Source organism: Dama dama, chromosome X (assembly GCF_033118175.1).
Source record: "Dama dama isolate Ldn47 chromosome X, ASM3311817v1, whole genome shotgun sequence".
In the NCBI taxonomy this organism is placed as follows: Eukaryota; Metazoa; Chordata; class Mammalia; order Artiodactyla; family Cervidae; genus Dama; species Dama dama.
Window position 1 is genome coordinate 83,730,992 of NC_083714.1, and position 19,997 is coordinate 83,750,988.

Below are 19,997 nucleotides of genomic sequence, written 5' to 3' on the forward strand. Positions count from 1 at the left end.
ACTGTCAAGGTCTAGTATACTGTCAGACATTTAGCAGATGCTCACAACAACAACAACAACAACAACAACAAAATTGTGAGGAAAAAAAAATTGGGCTTCCCTTGTGGCTCAGCTGGTAAAGAATCCACCTGCAATGCAAGAGGCCTGGGTTCGATCCCTGGGTTTGGAAGATCCCTTAGAGAAGGGGAAGGTTACCCACTCCAGTATTCTTGCCTGGAGAATTGCATGAACGCTATAGTTCATGGAGTCACAGAGAGTCAGACACGACTGAGTGACTTTCACTTTCACAAAATATTTAAGCAGGGAATGAATGTGAGGGAGGGTCAAACAGAGTTTAGTTATTTTCATAAAAAATAATTATTTTACAAATAGCACTACAGCTTATAATTTCACATTTAAGTTTTAGTAGTTAGTATTCTGCCAAAATTGTGCAAAAATCACCACTATTTAATTCCAGTAACTTTTCATTACTCCAGAAAGAAACTTCATATCCATTAGCACTCATTCCCTATTTCTTGATATCCCCAGGCCCACAAATGTGCCTTTTGTCTAAATGGATTTTCCTATTGTGGGAATTCCCTATATAAACTTTTATATAACTGGATTCATATAATACACGCCATTTTTAGTCTGGCTTTTTTCATTGATTTTGATGTTCATCTATGTCTCATAGAATGCATCATATTTCATTATTTTTATGGTCAAATAGTATTCTATAATATAAATACAGCATTTGGGTTGTTTCCACTTTATGACTATTAGCAAAATGTTGAAATGAACATTCATGTACAAATATTTGCATAGACGTATCTTTTTAATTCTCTTTAGTAGAGATCTAGGAGTGGAATGCCTTGTTTTTATGGTAACTGTATGTGTAACTCCTGGTGGAGGAAACATGAACTTGTTTTCCAAAGTGGATGCAGCATTTTACATTCTAGCAGTAACATATGAAGGTTCTGATACTTTCACTGCCTTTCAAACATTAGCTATTATCTCTTAAGACGAGGTGGCAAGAACACACAGAAGAAGTGTACAAAAAAGATCTTCATGACCCAGATAATCACGATGGTGTGATCTCTCACCTCAAGCCAGACATCCTGGAATGTGAAGTCAAGTGGGTCTTAGAAAGCATCACTACGAACAAAGCTTGTGGAGGTGATGGAATTCCAGTTGAGCTATTTCAAATCCTAAAACATGATGCTGTGAAAGTGCTGCACTCAATATGCCAGCAAATTTGGAAAACTCAGCAGTGGCCACAGGACTGGAAAAGGTCAGTTTTCATTCCAATCCCAAAGAATGCTTGAACTACCGTACAGTTACACTCATCTCACACGCTAGTAAAGTGATGCTCAAAATTCTCCAAGCCAGGCTTCAGCAATACGTGAACTGTGAACTTGCAGATGTTCAAGCTGGTTTTAGAAAATGCAGAGGAACCAGAGATCAAATTGCCAACATCCTCTGAATCATCAAAAAAGGAAGAGAGTTCCAGAAAAACATCTATTTCTGCTTTATTGACTATGCCAAAGCCTTTGACTGTGTGAATCACAACAAACTGTGGAAAATTCTGAAACAGATGAGCATACCAGACCACCTGGCCTGTCTCTTGAGAATCCTGCATGCAGGTCAGGAAGCAACAGTTAGAACTGGACATGAAACAACAGACTGGTTCCAAATAGGAAAAGGAGTACGTCAAGGCTGTATATTGTCACCCTGCTTATTTAACTTATATGCAGAGTACATCATGAGAAAGGCTGGGCTGGAAGAAGCACAAGCTGGAATCAAGGTTGCCAGGAGAAATATCAATAACCTCAGATATGCAGATGACACCACCCTTATGGCAGAAATCAAAGAGGAACTAAAAAGTCTCTTGATGAAAATGAAAGAGGAGAGTGAAAAATTTGGCTTAAAGTTCAACATTCAGAAAACTAAGATCATGGCATCTGGTCCCATCACTTCATGGCAAATAGATGGGGAAACAGTGGAAACAGGATCAGACTTTATTTTTGTGGGCTCCAAAATCACTGCAGATGGTGATTGCAGCCATGAAATTAAAAGATGCTTATTCCTTGGAAGGAAAGTTATGACCAAACTGGATAGCATATTTAAAAGCAGAGACATTACTTTGCCAACAAAGGTCCATCTAGTCAAGGTTATGGTTTTTCCAGTAGCCATGTATGGATGTGAGAGTTGGACTGTGAAGAAAGCTGAGTGCCAAAGAATTGATGCTTTTGAACTGTTGTGTTGGAGAAGACTCTTGAGAGTCCCTTGGACTGCAAGAAGATCCAACCAGTCCATCCCAGAGGAGATGGGTCCTGGGTGTTCATTGGGAGGACTGATGTTGAAGCTGAAGCTCCAATACTTTGGCCACCTCATGGGATGAGTTGACTCGTTGGAAAAGACCCAGTGCTGGGAAGGACTGGGGGCAAGAGGAAAAGGGAATGACAAAGGATGAGATGGCTGGATAGCATCACCGACTCGATGGACATAGGTTTGGGTAGACTCCAGGAGAGTTCGTGATGAACAGGGAGGCCTGGCGTGCTGCGATTCATGGGGTGTCAAAGAGTCGTACATGACTGAGCGACTGAACTGAACTTATTTATTATAGTTATCTTAGTGGGTATTAGCTGGTATTCTGTGATTTTAATTTACATTTTCAAATGACTAGTGATATTGAGTTTATTTTCATATGCTGGCTTTTATATATCAACTTTGGATAAAAGTCTATTCAAATAATTTCCCATTTTAAATGGGCTATTAGATGTTTTATTGTTGAGTTGTAAGAGTTATTTAAACACTGAAATCTATTATTTTTGGATGAAATGCCCTGTAGATATCAATTATTTAAAATTTGTGTTTCCTTATTAATTTTCTGTCTGGATGATCTGTCCACTAGTGTGAGTGGCATTAAAGTTCCCCACTGTCACTGTACCACTGTCAATTTCTCCTCTAATAGTTGTTAACATTTGCCTTATGTACTGAAGTGCTACTATGTCAGGTGCATATATATTAATTGTTATGTCTTCTTCTTTTTGCCTTTTCATACTGTTAAGATCAAATTGCCAACATCCATTGCATCATAGATAAAGCAAGAAAGTTTCAGAAAAACATCTACTTCTGCTTCATTGACTACACTAAAGCCTTTGACTGTGTGAAGCACAGCAAACTGTGGAAAATTCTTAAAGAGATGGTAATACCAGACCACCTACCTGCCTCCTGAGAAAGAATGTAGGTCAAGAAGCAACAGCTAGAACTGGGCATGGAACAATGGACTGGTTCCAAATTGGGAAAGGAGTACATCTAGGCTGTATATTGTCACCCTACTTATTTAATGTGAAATGCTGGGTTGAAAAGCTGGAATCAAGATTGCCAGGAGAAATATCAATAACCTCAGATATGCTGATTACACCACCCTAATGGTAGAAAGTGAAGAAAAACTAAAGAGCCTCTTTTGAAGGTGAAACAGGAGAGTGAAAAAGCTGACTTAAAACTCAGCATTCAAAAAATGAAGATCATGGCATCCAATCCCATCAGTTCATGGCAAATAGATGGGAAAAAATGGAAACAGTGACAGACTTTATTTTCTTGGGCTCCAAAATCACTATGGATAGTGAGTGCAGCCATGAAATTAAAAGACACTTGCTCCTTGGAAGAAAAGCTATAACCAACCTAGACAGCAGAGACATTACTCTGCTGACAAAAGTCTGGATAGTGTTTCCTGCCATACATCAATGTGAATCAGTCACAGTAATAAATATATAACTCCTCTCTCTGGAGCCTCCCTCACTCCCCCTACATTCCACCCCTCTAGATCATCATAAAGCACCAGCTGTTCTCAGTGTGTTATACAGCAACTTCCTTCTAATTATCTTTTACACATGATACTTTATAAATTTCAATGCTACATTCTCAATCTGTCTTACCCTCTCCTTCCTCCTCTGTGTCCACCAGACCATTCTCTTTGTCTTTGTGCCCATTTCTTCTCTGTAAATACTTTCATCAGCATTATTATTTTTCTAGATTCCACATATATGCCTTAATATATGATATTTCTTTTCTTCTTTCTCACTTATTTCACTCTGTATAACAGGCTCTACATTCATCACCTCACTAGAACTTAATCAAACTCATTCCTTTTTATGGTAGAGCAATATTCTATGGTTATATATGTATATACCACAACTTCTTTATCTATTCATCTGTTGATGAATATTTAGATTGCTTCCATTTTCCTGGCTATTGCAAACAGTGCTGTAATGATCATTGAGTTGCATGTGTCTTCTTGAATTGTGGTTTCCTTAGGGTATATGTCCAGTAGTGGGATTGCTGGGTCATGAGGTAGTTTTATTCCTGATTTATTAAGGAATTCCCATACTGTTCTCCATAGTGGTTGTACCAATTTACATTCCCACCAACAGTTCAATAGGGTTCCCTTTTCTCCACATCCTCTCCAGCATTTATTGTTTGTAGTTTGTTTTTTTTTCTTAATGATGGCCATTCTGGTTGGTGTGAGGTAATTGTAATTTTGACTTGCATTTCTCTGCTAATAAACTATGTTAATCATCTTTTCATGTATTTATTGGCCATCTGTATGCTGTATTTGAAGAAATGTTCATTTAGATCTTTGGCTCATTTTGTGAATGGGCTTTTTGTTTTTCTTATATTGACCTGTATGTGTCCTTTATGTATTTTGGAGATTAAGCCTTTGTCAGTTGCTTCATTTGCATTGTTTTCTCCAATTCTGAAGCTGGTCTTTTAATCTCTTTTATTGTTTCCTTTGCTGTGCAAAAGCTTTCAAGCTTAATTACGTCCACTTTGCTTTATTTTTATTTTTATTATTCTAGATGGGTAAAAGAGGATTTTGCTGCCATTTATATCAAAGTGTATACTGACTACGTTTTCCTCTAAGAACTTTAAATTTTCTGGATTTGCATTTAAGTCTTTAATTCATTTTGAGTTTATTTTTTTGTAAAGTGTTAGGAAATGTTCTAGTAATTCTTTTACATGTAGCTGTTCAGTTTTCCTATCACCACTTATTGAAGAGGCTGTCTTTCTCTGTTGTATATTCCTGCCTCCTTTATCAAAGATAAGATATCCACAGACACATGGCTTTAACTTTTGGCTTTCTATCTTTTTCCACTAATCTATATTTGTGTTTTTGTGCTAGTTCCAGTCTGTCTTGATTACTGCAGCTTTCTAGTATTTTCTGAAGTCAGGAAGGTTGATTCTTCCAGCTGCATCCTTCTTTCTCATGATTGCTTTGGCTATTCAAGGTCTTTTGTGTTACCGTAGAAATTGTGATTTTTTTTTTGTTCTAGCTGCTGCTGCTGCTAAGTTGCTTCAGTCGTGTCCGACTCTGTGCAACCCCATAGAAGGCAGCCTACCAGGATCCCCCATCCCTGGGATTCTCCAGGAAAGAACACTGGAGTGGGTTGCCATTTCCTTCTCCAATGCATGAAAATGAAGAGTGAAAGTGAAGCCGCTCAGTCGTGTCCGACTCACAGCGACCCCATGGACTGCAGCCTACCACTGTGAAAAATAACATTGGTAGTTTGATAAGGATTGCATTGAACCTATAGATTGCTTTGGATAGTTAGTAATTTTCATAATATTGATTATTAAAATTCAACAACATGTTATATCTCTCCATTGGTTTGTGTAGTCTTTGATTACTTTCATTAGTGTCAGAGGTTTCTGCATATAGATATTTTGTCTTTTTAGGTAGATTTTTTCCTAGGCATTTGATTCTTTTTATTGCACTGGTAAATGGGATTGTCTCCTTAATTTCTTTTTCTGATATTTTTAGTTACTCTGTGGCATGTGGGATCTTCCTGTACCAGAGACTGAACCTGTCCCCTGCATTGACAGTTGGATTCTTTACCAGTGAGCCACCAGGGAAGCCCTATGTGTATTTTTGGTGTATCTTTGCAGAGGAAGGTGAACTCCGCCTCTTACTCTGCCATCTTGAGAATTTCTCCATGAGTAGATTCTTTAAAATTAAATATAATTGAAATAGAGGTAATAGTTTCTGTAACTGGTTGGCGATTTGCTTTAACGTGCTTGGTAAAACACAACCTTTGTCAGTCTCATTTACTTTTTACATTATGGAGTATTTTCTGAACTCCAAAATCTAAATTGTCGACAACTTTGCTGTGATGACCTATGAAAATTTGCCTCAATACTTTCTAAGGATTTGAGAACCCTTATTTGAGAAGGAAATCAAAGGCAAACATAGTAGCTCTTTGCATTATTCTCCCTAAACTGATGGAGGTAGTTACCCATTTTATCATAAGGTGCTAACTATGACATAAAATACTAAATTCTGAAATGCCTGTCTTGTGAGCTATGCCTGTACTGCTAAAGCTTGCACTGCTTTTTCATAATCTAGAATAATTTTGTGGTGACCTAAAGACAGGGATATTTTTACCTTCATACACCGTGGCATAAAGACTTCTAGTAACACTTCTAATTATTCAGACAATACAGACAATTTCATAAAACTATAAAACTTTAATAATGGAAAGATCTGTAGAAATCATAGTCTAATTACCTGAGTTTACACATTAAAAAACAGAGGTCCCAAAGACTGTTGAACCTATGATTATAGTAGAAAGCTCTTGATTATAATAATAACATAATAGAATTCAGAAACATTAATTTGTCACAAGACAAAATACTGAAGAAAGCTAACTTAGCTTAGAGAATAATTCAAAGACTTATGAATTTTACTTTTCTTTTTTGTAAAGGTGATGGTAAGAGAAAAAAGGGGGAGGGGGGCTTAACCTAATTTGTTAAAATAAGCTTGTTTCTTACTATAGTGATCCAAATAGCTAGCATAAATCTCCATTTTCACTCAGACACGTGCCTATAAAAGTAGAGAAATGAGCTTTCACTCCTATTGAAACTTACCTTCAGAATCAGAGACTCAATCATCTATTTCAGTGATATCTTTTTTAAACCTCATTTTAGACTCATCCCTGTTTTTAAAAATAATAATAATAATACAAAGCAGACTCATGCCCTTCTTCGCATGTGTGCTAAGTCACTTCAGTCGTGTCTGACTCTGCGACCGCCTGGACTATAGCCCACCAGGCTCTCTGTCCATGGGATTCTCCAGGCAAGAATACTGGAGTGGGTTGTCGTTTCCTTCTCCAGGGGATCTTCTCAACCCAGGGGTCAAACCTGTGTCTCCTGCATTGCAGGTAGATTCTTTACCACTGAGCCATATATCTATATCTATATACACCTTGGAAACTAAACACAGACATTTATCTATAAATGTACATAATTTTGACCATAAGTTACCTAGATGGTAAGCTCACAGTGCCCAGCTAGTACGTGGCACTGGTTGCTTGTCAAAATATATTTGTTATTGGATGGATAAATACTAAAATTGTGACAGAAGAAACTGGTTTAAGATGCTCTGAGAAGCAAATATGAGATAAAAGTTGAGGTAAATATGAGGCAAGCAAATATGAGGTAAAAAAGTACCATTACGTAAACTGTTGTTATTTTCTTCATATCCCTAGTGCCTAACACAAACCATGTTGCCTGGTATTCATTCAATGTTTAACTGTTTAATTACTGCAAGCATTAAGACAAGTGAATTTCTACAACTTTTCTATTCTAGTTAATGTTGAAGGTACAACACATTGTAGATCACTTTACTTATCATGTCTACTAATTTGTTTTATTTTCATAGTCAAACAAGAAAAAGAAAAAAAATGCTTTAAAGGAAAAAAAAACTTTGCAAATTATTTATATTAAGTATATTGTATTATTAGAAACTACTTTTTTAAATGCACATGCTTCTCCAGCAGTTCTAATGATCCTTAGTCACCCTCTTGTCTCTGAAACCTGTATTTCTTCCCCTACCTCTTCATATTTAGAGCAGCAATCTTAGAAGACACTGTTTATTAATTCCCAGAGGTATCTGAAACTAATAGAAGTAAATAAAGTCAATGACACAGGTTGTGATGAGTCTAACCAGTATACAAGGAAACTTAAAAGGGCTCAACCCAGAATTCCATCTCTTATTCTGGCTACATTTTATTTCCCAAACTTCTCTTTAGTTATGAACTATTTAATCATATTGCTAAGTAAGATTCAAATTGTATTTCCAAGGTTATTATATACAAGCTGCTGATTTGCAGTAAACTATTGAAATTGAGGACACTATGGTCTTTGCCCCTCATGTCCCTAATCTGCCTTTTGTCTGTGGGGAAAAAAAATTAGCCAAAGAATGAGTTTAATCACAGAAGTGAGAACATGCAGAAACAAAGAAAAACAGTTAAAGCAGACCAAATGATGATAGTTTAGTCACTGAACATAGTCAAGGACTTTTAGTTCATTTCAAGAACTATAGATAATATTCTGAGCCATATCCTGTGAGCAATCTTATAGATAATGGAACCCCACCAGGTAGAAAAAGTTAACTACATAATGACCAGACTGTAGACATGAGATAAGCTGTCACAATTCCAAGAATTAGCCTCGAGGAAATGGCAACAATCCAACCATCAAACTGAAGATTAACTGTACCTGAAACAATAAAGTTGCTGCTGGCCAGATCACCAATGACCAATCTCAAGATACATGTTTCTGCATGTAGCCGCCTCCCTCAGCCTATAAAAGCACTTGCTCCCTGATTTTTGGGGTAGGGGAGAAAAGTCAGACTTTTAAAAGGCATTCACCCTGTCCACTCTGGGTTGCCAGCGTCCAAAATAAAGCAAACTTTCCTTTTCACCATCCTGGCCTCTTTAATGGCTTCTGAGCAGTGAGTAGCTGGACCCCTCATTCAGTTACACTATCTCAGTTTAGAAGATTTGCTAGTAAACAATTGTCTTGCTTAACTCAGAGCCTAAATTGAGCAATGGCAGCAGTACTGATGGGAATTTCCCTACACCTATTAAGTCAGGTTCAGGCCCCAAATCCAGAACCCAATATAGTTTTTGTTAGATAAGAAGGGATGATTGGAGTATTTTATACATATTCAGAAATGATAGACTAGAATTATAGTTGATGAATAGAGTTAGAATGTTCCATGATTCTTACCTTAAGTCCAGCAGTGATTGGATTTTTCAAAATGGTTTTCTAAATACCTCTGCAAGGTCCCATGGGAGCAATTATCAGGTTGGATGGATTCACAGAAGACTAGAGAATTTCCTTCCCAGGCAACGTCTTTGAGGAAGTTCATTCTTTTTGTTTAAGTTTCTATTTAATATGGGGCTTCCCTGGTAGCTCAGTTGGAAAAGAGTCTGCCTGTGATGCAGGAGACCTGGGTTCGACCCCTGGCTTGGGAAGAGCCCTGGAGAAGGAAATGGTAACCCACTCCAGTATTCTTGCCTAGAGAATCTCATGGACAGAGGAGCCTGGCAGGCTACAGTCCTTGGGGTTGCAAGAGTCAGAGATGACTGAGTGACTAAACCTAACCTAACCCTAACCCTGTTTAACATTGTTAGGTACATTTATGATGTTCTTCTTGGCCTCATTCTCTAGAACACATTTTGCCTCAGGTGTAGGTTTTACCATGCTTTTAAATCATGTTTAAATGGATTTGGAATACAACCAAGTATGACAGCTTAAAATCAAGATGAACAGCTTGTTCTCACTGAGGAGATATTAAGTTTTTGAAGTATGCAAAATTCAAGTATCACACTATTTTGTAAGATTAACATCTTGATTCAGAGCTGTGTCTACTGCAAGAAAATAAATTTGGACTTTTAAAAACCACTGGGTCAACTAGTAATTTTAAGCTACTGGTTACTGGTGAAAACATTGGCTTAATTTCCTTTTTTTTATTATTATTATATTTTTCAACTTAGTTACTTGCAATTATTAAATCAACTAGATCTTTCAATTTTTGTTTGCATTAGAAGAACTATTTATCTCAGAATATAGCAATTGTTCTAACAAGCTCTCTGCTAGCTGACACAAATAAGTTCATAGGGATGGTCTTGCTATTCAAAGTTGCATGTGGTTGAGAGTGAAAATATAGTAACATCTAGATTTCCAGTATTGCTCTGACACCAATTTTCTGACACAAACAAGTTATCCTACAGTTCAATTATGATACTACACAAAGTTAACACAGGCCCCACAAGATCAAGTCCTTCATAAGACCACCAACACTTCAGAAGCTAACCACAAGTTTCATATATGTTCAAGTGATGCCACTTCTGTTCAGCTGGCCACAAAGTTGGGGCCTCCAACAATGCCCCTAGGCTAAATAATTCACTAGAATGATTCGGAATTCAAGAAAGTGTTCTGCCTACAATTATTATTTTGTTATAAAATATACATATGCGTCAGAGAAGGCAATGGCACCCCACTCCAGTCCTCTTGACTGGAAATCCCATGGACGGAGGAGCCTGGTACACTGCAGTCCATGGGGTCGCTATGAGTCTGACATGACTGAATGACTTCACTTTCACTTTTCACTTTCATGCACTGGAGAAGGAAATGGCAACCCACTCCAGTGTTCTTGCCTGGAGAATCCCAGGGATAGGGGAGCCTGGCGGGCTGCCGTCTATGGGGTCACACAAAGTTGGACACGACTGAAGCGACTTAGCAACAGCAGCAGCATACATATGTGTATCCAGATAAGGATACATAGGGTGAGGTCTGGGAGGGTTCTGAGTGCAAGAGTTTCTGTTCAAGTAGAGTCAGAGAGTGCTAGCTTCCCAGGATCTCAATATGTCCACTAACAAAGAATCTCCTCCAAATCTCAACTTTCAGATATTTTTTTCCAGTTTTAATTATGAAGGCATGGCTGATTAAGTTGTCAAGTTATTGAATTGAATCTGCAGCCTCTCTTCCCATTCTGAACATTAGTCTGACTCAGAGTTCCAACATTCTAATCATATAATTGCTCTTTTTTGGTGACCCACCCCCTGTTATGAAGCTATCTAGGTACTCCTTCATAAGTTAATTTATCAGCATAACAAATATACTAGTACATTCTGGAAACCCCAACAGTATTTGAAGTTCTGTGCAAGGGACAAGGAGAAAAACCATATATATACATATAGTCAAACCAACACAAGAAAATACACATAATGCAAAAAAATTAAATGAATATGTTTCCTCTTAGATAAGTTTGATGGCACCAGAAGATCTTGCAAAGTCTTTATGATAAACAATAAATCTAAACTGTTTTTGTATGCTATAAAGCAAAAATTGTCTGTTGATACAGAATTTCAAACAGTAGAATATGAGATAACAGAGTTCAACTTATTTACCCTCATTGTCTGTTTTCCTTTTCAAAATATGTATTTTTACTGAGATATACTTGACATATAACATTATGTAAGTTTAAAGTATAAAATATAGTGATTTGATACATTTAATTGCAATGTAATTGCCATTGGAGCATTAAAAAAAAAGTTTATCACATCACGTGATTAACATTTCTTCATGTGGTAGGATGAAGATGTAATCTTTTAGCAAGTTTAATGTTTATAATACAGTTTTGTTGTTTGTAATCACTATACTGTGTATAGGTCTCCAGGACTTGTTTATCTACTAGTTGCACATATGTATCTTTAAAAAACATCGCTCCGGTTTCGCCACCTTGCAGCTCCTGGTTCTACCATTTTACTGTCTGACTTAATGATTTTCATTTCTTTTTTAGATTCCACATAGAAGAGAAGTCACATAGTATCAATCTTCCTCTGTATTACTTAACATGATGTCCTTAAGGTCCATCCACATTGTTGTAAATGGCAGAATTTCCATTTTTAGTACCAGAATAGAATAACATATATGTAAATATATATGTATGCCTTGCTCATTTTCTTCAGCATATAATACGTATATATATATATATATATATATATATATATATTCTTTATTGATTATTTTGTTGACAGACAAAAGTTATGTCCATATCTAGACTACAGTGAATAATGCTGCAATAAATATAGGACTGTGTATATCTCTTTGATAATCAGTTATCATTTAATTTAAGTATATGCCCAGATGACACCACCCTTTTGGCAGAAAGTGAAGAGGGACTGAAGAGCCTCTTGATGAAAGTGAAAGAGGAGAGTGAAAAAGTTGGCTTAAAACTCAACATTCAAAAAACTAAGATCATGGCATCTAGTCCCATCACTTCATGGCAAATAGATGAGGAAACAGTGGAAACAGTGACAGACTTTATTTTCTTGGGCTCCGCAATCACTGCAGATGGTGACTGCAGCCATGAAGTTAAAAGACGCTTGCTCCTTGGAAGAAAAGCTATGACAAGCCTAGACAGTATATTAAAAAGCAGAGACATTATTTTGCCGACAAAGGTATGTCTAGTCAAAGCTATGGTTTTTCCCATAGTCATGTATGGTTGTGAGTGTTGGACCATAAAGAAAGCTGATCACCTAAGAATTGATGCTTTGAACTGCAGTGTTGGAGAAGACTTTTGAGAGTCCCTTGAACTGCAAGGAGATCCAACCAGTCCATCCTAAAGGAAATTAGTCCTGAATATTCATTGGAAGGACAGATGCTGAAGCTGAAGCTCCAATATTTGACCACCTGATGTGAAGAGTTGACTCATTGGAAAAGAACCTGATGCTGGGAAAGATTAAAGGCAGGAGGAGAAGGGGACAACAGAGAATGAGGTGGTTGGATGGCATCACTGATTCGATGGACATGAGTTTGAGCAAGTTCTGGGAGTTGGTGATGGACAGGAAAGCCTGGCATGCTGCATTCCACGGGGTCACAAAGAGTTAGACACAACTGAATTACTGAACTGAACTGATATACCCAGAAGTGGTCTTGTTGGAATATGTGGTAGTTCTGTTTTTAGCTTTTGAGGCATAGAAATGCTCTTCTCCATAGTAGCTGAATCAGTTTACAACCCCACCAACAGTGCACAAGCAGTTCATTTTCTCCACATCCTTGTTAATCAATACTTGTTTTCTCTTGTCTTCATGGTAATCATTATTTTTACAGGTCTGAGGTGATATCTCATCTAGTTTTCATTTTCATTGCCCTCGTGATTAGCAAAGTTAAACACATTTTCGTATACTTGTTGGCCTTTTGGACAAAAGTATATCTCCTCCTCCCATTTTTGAATCAGATTTTTTATAATGAATTAATTGAATGAGTTCTTTATAAATTTTGGATATTAACTCCTGATCCAATTCATTGTCTGTAAAAATTTTCTCCAGTTCTGCAGGTTGCTTTTTCATTTTGCTATTGTTTCTTTCGTTTTTCAGAAAATTTTATTTCATGTAGTCCCATTTATTGATTTTTTTTCTTTTGATTGAGATTTTGGTGCTGTACCCAAAAAAACATTTTCAAGACAAATATCAAGGAGAGTTTTTCCTGTTTTCTTCTAAAATGTTTACATTTTCAGGCCTTATATTTTAAGGCTTCGATCCATTTTGATTTAATATTTTTGAATGATCTCAAAATATACAAGCAACTCCTGCAGCTCAATTCCAGAAAAATAAATGACCCAATCAAAAAAGTGGGCCAAAGGTCTAAACAGACATTTCTCCAAAGAAGACATACAGATGGCTAACAAACACATGAAAAGATGCTCAACATCACTCATTATCAGAGAAATGCAAATCAAAACCGCAATGAGGTACCATTACACACCAGTCAGAATGGCTGCTATCAAAAAGTCTACAAGGAATAAATGCTGGAGAGGGTGTGGAGAAAAGGGAACCCTCTTACACTGTTGGTGGGAATGCAAACTAGTACAGCCACTATGGAGAACAGTGTGGAGATTCCTTAAAAAACTGAAAATACCCACTACAATATTGTAAAGTAATTAGCCTCCAACTAATAAAAATAAATGAAAAAAAAAAACTGGAAATAGAACTGCCATATGACCCAGAAATCCCACTCCTGGGCATACAAACGGAGAAAACCATATCTGAAAGAGACACGTGTACCCCAATGTTCATCGCAGCACTGTTTGTAATAGCCAGGACATGGAAGCAACCTAGATGCCCATCAGCAGACAAATGGATAAGAAAACTGTGGTACATATACAAGATGGAATATTACTCAGCCATTAAAAATAATACATTTGAAGTAGTTCTAATGAGATGGATGAAACTGGAGCCCATTATACAGAATAGAGTAAGCCAGAAAGATAAGCACCAATACAGTATACTAATGCATATATCTGGAATTTAGAAAGATGGTAACGATAACCCTATATGCAAGACAGAAAAAGAGACACAGATGCACAGAACAGACTTTTGGACTCTGTGGGAGAAGGCGAGGGTGGGATGATCTGAGAGAACAGCATCGAAACATGTATATTATCAAGTGTGAAACATATCGCCAGTCCAGGTTGGATGCATGAGACAAGTGCTCGGGGCTGGTACACTTGGATGACCCAGAGGGATGGTATGGGGAAGGAGGTGGAAGGGGGCTTCTGGATGGGGAACACATGTAAATCCATGGCTGATTCATGTCAATGTATGGCAAAAACCACTACAATATTGTAAAGTAATTAGCCTCCAACAAATAAAAATAAATGAAAAAAATATTTTTAATGAGTTATATAAGGACAGAAATTCGTTTTTCCTTCTGTTGGTTAGCCAGTTTTCCCCACCACCATTTCTTGACGAGACTGTCCTTTCCCCATTGGATGCTCCTGGTTTCCTTATCAAATATTAGCTTACCGTTTATGTAGGGGTCTAATTCTGGATTTCAGTTCCATTGATTTATGTGTCTCTTTTTTTTTTTTTTTTTTGCCAGTACCATATGACTTTAGTATTTTAAAATCAGGATGCCTGATGACTTGGGTTTTCTTATTCTTCCTTATGATTGCTCTGGCTATTTATGATCTTTTGTGCTTCCTTACAGGTTTTACAATTGTTTTTCTATTTCTGTAAAATAAATCATTGGAACTTTGATAGAGGTTGCATTGGATCTGTAGATGACTTTGGTAGCATGGACATTTTGAGTGAGCAATATTAACTCTTCCAATCCATGAAAACAAAATATCCTTCCATTTTTGTGTCTTGTTCAATTTCTTTCAGGAAGGTCTCATTTTTTTTTTTTTTTATTGCACAAACCTTTCACTTCCTTGGATAATTTTACTCTTAAATGTTTCATTGTGTTTGATGCTATTGTGAATTGGATATTTTTAAAACTTTATTTTTCAGATCTCTTATTGTTAATGTATAGAAAATCACCTGATTTTTGTGTATTGATTTTACTTTCTGCAAGTTTGCAAAATCCATTGATTATATCCTATATGCTTTTAGTTGATATTTGAGGATGTCAACATAAAGTCATATCATTAGCAAATAGTGACAATTTTGGTTCTTTCTTTCCAGTTCAAATGCTTTTTATAATATTTATCTTAGCTGATTGCTCTAGCATGGATTTCTAGTACTATGTTGAATAAGAATGGAGAGAGAAGGCACCTTTATCTTGCTCCTGATCTTAGAGAAAATGCTTTCAATTTTCTCCACTGAATATAATGTTAGCTACGGGTTCGTAGTTTATGACCTTTATTGTGTTAGGATGTGTCCTTTCTCTACCCAATCTGTAGAGAACATTTATCATAAAAGAATTGTGTATTCTGTCAATTTTTTTTTCTGAATCTATTGAAATGAACATATAAAATTTGTCTTTCATTCTATTAATGTGGTGTATCGCATTTACTATTAGTCATGGTGTATAATTCTTTTAATGAGTTATTAAATTTGGTTTGCTGATATTTTATTAAGAATTTTTTCATCTGTGTTCATCACTGATCTTGGTCTATAGTCTTCATTTCTTGTAGTGTCATTATCTGGCTTTGTTATCTGGGTAATACTGACCCCATAGAATGAATTTGGAGGTGTTTCCTCCTCTTCAACTTTTTGGAAGACTTTGAAAAATAGTGGTATTAATTTTTACAGATATATAAAGCAACTTCTTTATCAGTATACCCATCAGTGGACACAGGTTATTTCCGTGTCTTGGTTATTGTAAGTAATGCTGCTATTAACATAAGAGGGCAGATATCTTTTTGAGACACTGTTTTTATCTTCATTGGATATATTCTAAGAAATAGAATTGCCAGATCATATTATATCACAGTTCTGTTTTGTTTTGTTTTATTTTTTTGAGGATCCTTCATACTGTTTTCTATAGTGATGGCACCAACTTACAATTTCATTAATAGTGCACACGTGTTCCCTTTTCTCCACATCCAGGCCAGCGTTTGTTTTCTCTTGTCCATTTAATGATGGCCATTCTAACAGGACTGAGGTGATATCTCATTGTGATTTTAATTTGCTCTGTCCTAATGACTAGTAATGTTGAGCATTGTTTTATGTACCTAATAGCATTTCATGTATTTTCTTTGGAGAAATATCTACTCAGGTTCTTAGCTCTATTTTTTTTTTAAACTGGGATACTTTTGTCTGCTTTTTTTGCTTGTTTTTAGTTGTATGTATTCTTTATATATTTTGTATATTAACCCCTTATCAGCTATATGGTTTGCAAATTTTTTTTTCATTCTGCAGTTTCTTTTTTCAATTTGTTGATGATCTCTTTTGCTGTGCAGAATCTTTTTAGTTTAGTGTAGTTCCACTTGTTTATTTTTATTTTATTGCTTCTACATTAGGTGTTATAAAAAACATTACAAGACCCAGGCCAAAGAGTTTTATTCCTGCTTTTTCAAGCATTCTTGTTGTTTCAGGTCTTACATTTAATTCTTTTATACATTTTTAGTTAACTTTTACAAGTGCTGTAAGACACTGGTCCAGTTTCATTCTTATACATGTGAATATCCCAGGACCAATGAATGAAAAGACTATCATTTTTTCTAATGAGTTCTCAAATTTCTAGTCAAATATCAGTTGACTATATATAGTTGGATTTATTTCTGTGCTCTTGATTTTGTTACACTTATCTATTTGTCTGTTTTATAATAACTCCATACTCTTTTGATGACTATACCTTAAGAGTATAGCTTCAAATCTGTGTGATGACACCTGCCTTGTTCTTTTCTCAGAATTTCCTTAGCTATTCAGGGTTCTTTGTCATTCCACATAAATTTTAGGAGGTTTTTTTCTAATTCTTTAAATAGTTAATTGGGATCTTGATAAGTATTGCATTGAATCATAGATGCTTTTGGATAGAATAGGCATGTTAATATTAATTCCTCCAATCCCTGGACCTGGGTATCTTTCCCTTTCTTTGTGTTTTCTTCAATGTGTTGTAGTTTTTAGGTTAGAGATCTTTTACCTCTTTAGGTAAATATATTTCTGAGTACTCTTGGTGTTATTGTAAATATATATATATATATATATATATATATATATATATATATCATTGCCAATAGAGACTATTTTACTTATTTCCTTCAAATTTTGATGCCTTTTATTTCTTTTTCCTTCTGTGGCTTTTCCAGCTAAGACTTTTAATACTGTGTTGAATAGGTGTGGTGAGAATATTCACCACTGTTTTGTACTTGACCTTATAGGAAAAGTTCTCAATCTTTCACCATCGAGTATGATGTTAGCTGTGCACTTGTCTTATAAGGTCTTTATTCTATTGAGGTATGCTCCTTCTATGCCAACTTTATAAAGAGTTAAATTGAATGGATGTTAAATTTTGTTGAAAGACTTTTTTGCATCTATTGAGATTATCATATGACTCTTTCCTTTCAGTCTCTTAAAGTGAGATATTAATTAATTTATATATATATATATATATATATAATTTTCTATTGATTTCCTTCATTAGACGCCAGCTCTGGAATGGACCATGTATGTTTTTTGTTTTTAATTGGAGGCTAATTACTTTACAATATTATGATGGTTTTGGCCATGCATTCACATGAATCAGCCATGGGTGTACATGTGTCCCCCATCCTGACCCTCCCTCCCACCTCCCTCCTCATCCCATCCCTCAGGGTCATCTCAGTGCACCAGCCTTGGTCACCCTGTTTCATGCATCAAACCTGGACTGGCAATCTATTTCACATATGATAATATACATGTTTCAATGCTATTCTTTCAAATCATCTGACCCTCGCTTTCTCCCGCAGGGTCCGAAAGTCTGTTCTTTGCATCTGTGTCTCTTTTATGTCTCGCATATAGGGTCATCGTTACCATCATTCTAAATTCCATATATATGAGTTAATATACTGTATTGGTGTTTTTCTTTCTGAATTACTTTGCTCTGTATATAATAGGCTCCAGTTTCATGCACCTCATTAGAACTGATTCAAATGCATTATTTTAAATAGTTGAGTGTATATTGTGTATATGTACCACAGCTTTCTTAGCCATTTGTCTGCCAATGGACATTGAGGTTGCTTCCATATAGTGGCTATTGTAAACAGTGCTGCGATGAACATTGGCGTACACATGTCTCTTTCAGTTCTGGTTTCCTTGGTTTGTATGCACAGCAGTGGCATTGCTGGGTCCTATGGCAATTCTATTTCCAGTTTTTTAAGGAATCTCCACACTGTTCTCCATAGTGGCTGTACTAGTTTGCCTTCCCACCAACAGTGTAAGAGGGTTCCTTTTTCTCTGCACCCTCTCCAGCATTTATTGTTTGTAGACTTTTTGTTAGCAGCCATTCTGACTGGCATGAGATGGTACTTCATTGTTGTTTTGATTTGCATTTCTCTGATAATGAGTGATGCTGAGAATCTTTTCATATGCTTGTTAGCCATCTGTGTGTCTTTTTTGGAGAAATGTCTGTTTAGTTCTTTGGCCCATTTTTTGATTTGCATATATTGATGCATACTTGCATCTCAGGGATAAGTCCCACTTGATCATGGTGAATGATCTTTTTAATGCCCTAATGAATTCAATCTGTTAGTATTTTATTGAAAAAAATTTCCATCTATATTTTCCAGGGATATTGACCTATAATTTTTGTTTCTAGTAGTGTTCTGGTTTTGATATCAAGATAATGCTGAACTCACAAGATGAGTTTGGGAGTGTTTCATTCTCTATGATTTTTTTGGGGGGGGATAGTTTAAGAAATATTAGTGTTAATTCTTCTTTATATGTTTGTTAAAATTCATCTTTGAAGCAATATGATTTTGCTCTTTTCTGAGAGACTTGTTTACTGATTCAATCTTCTTAGTAGTAAATGGTGGATTCAAATTTTCTATTGTTTCCTGATTCAGTCATAAGTTGTATGTTTTTAAGAATTTTTCGATTTCTCCTAGGTGATCCTATTTGTTGACACATGATTGCTCATGTTTCAAAGTTTTTGATTACTGACTTAATTCCTTGTGTTTTGGACAAATATTGTACTGTTGTCTGTTCATATTATTTCTTCCTAGTTCAGTTTTGATGGGCTTTATGATTCTAGGCAATTATCCATTTATTCCATGTTATCTACTTTTTTTTTCCCTGATGACATATCTTTTCATAGTGATCTCATAAGCTTATGTATTTCTGTATGGTTAGCTATTGTTTCTCCTCTTTTATATCTAATTGTATCCATTTGAGTCTTCCCTCTTCATTTTTTAGTCTCAGTAAAGGTTTGTCTATTTTATGTATTTATTTGAAAAATCTACTCTTGGTTTCATTGACGTTCTCTCTCTCTCTCTTTTTTTTTTTTTTTTTTGATCTTCATTTTGTTATTTTACACTGCGATCTTTATTGTTTTCTTCTCTTTCCTAACTTCGGGTTTGTTTTGCTCTAATTTTATTAATTCCTTGAAGTGCAATTTTAGGTTGTTTATTTGTGATATTTCTAATTACTTAATGTATGCATTTGCCACTATAAACTTTCCTCTCAGAACTGCTTTTGTGGTGTCCCATAGGTTTTGGTGATTTGTATTTCTATTTTCAAATGGCTTTAGATATTCTTTGATTTTCATTTTGATTTCTTCTTTGACCCATTGGTTGTTCTGAAGTGTGTTGCCTTGTTTCCACATATTTGTAGATTTTTTTCAGTTTTCCTGTTGATATGTAGTTTCATATCAGAAATGTGTGGTCAAATGAGATACTAGATATTATTATTTCAATCTTTTTACATTTGCTAAGATTTATTTTATATCTTATACGATCTATCCCT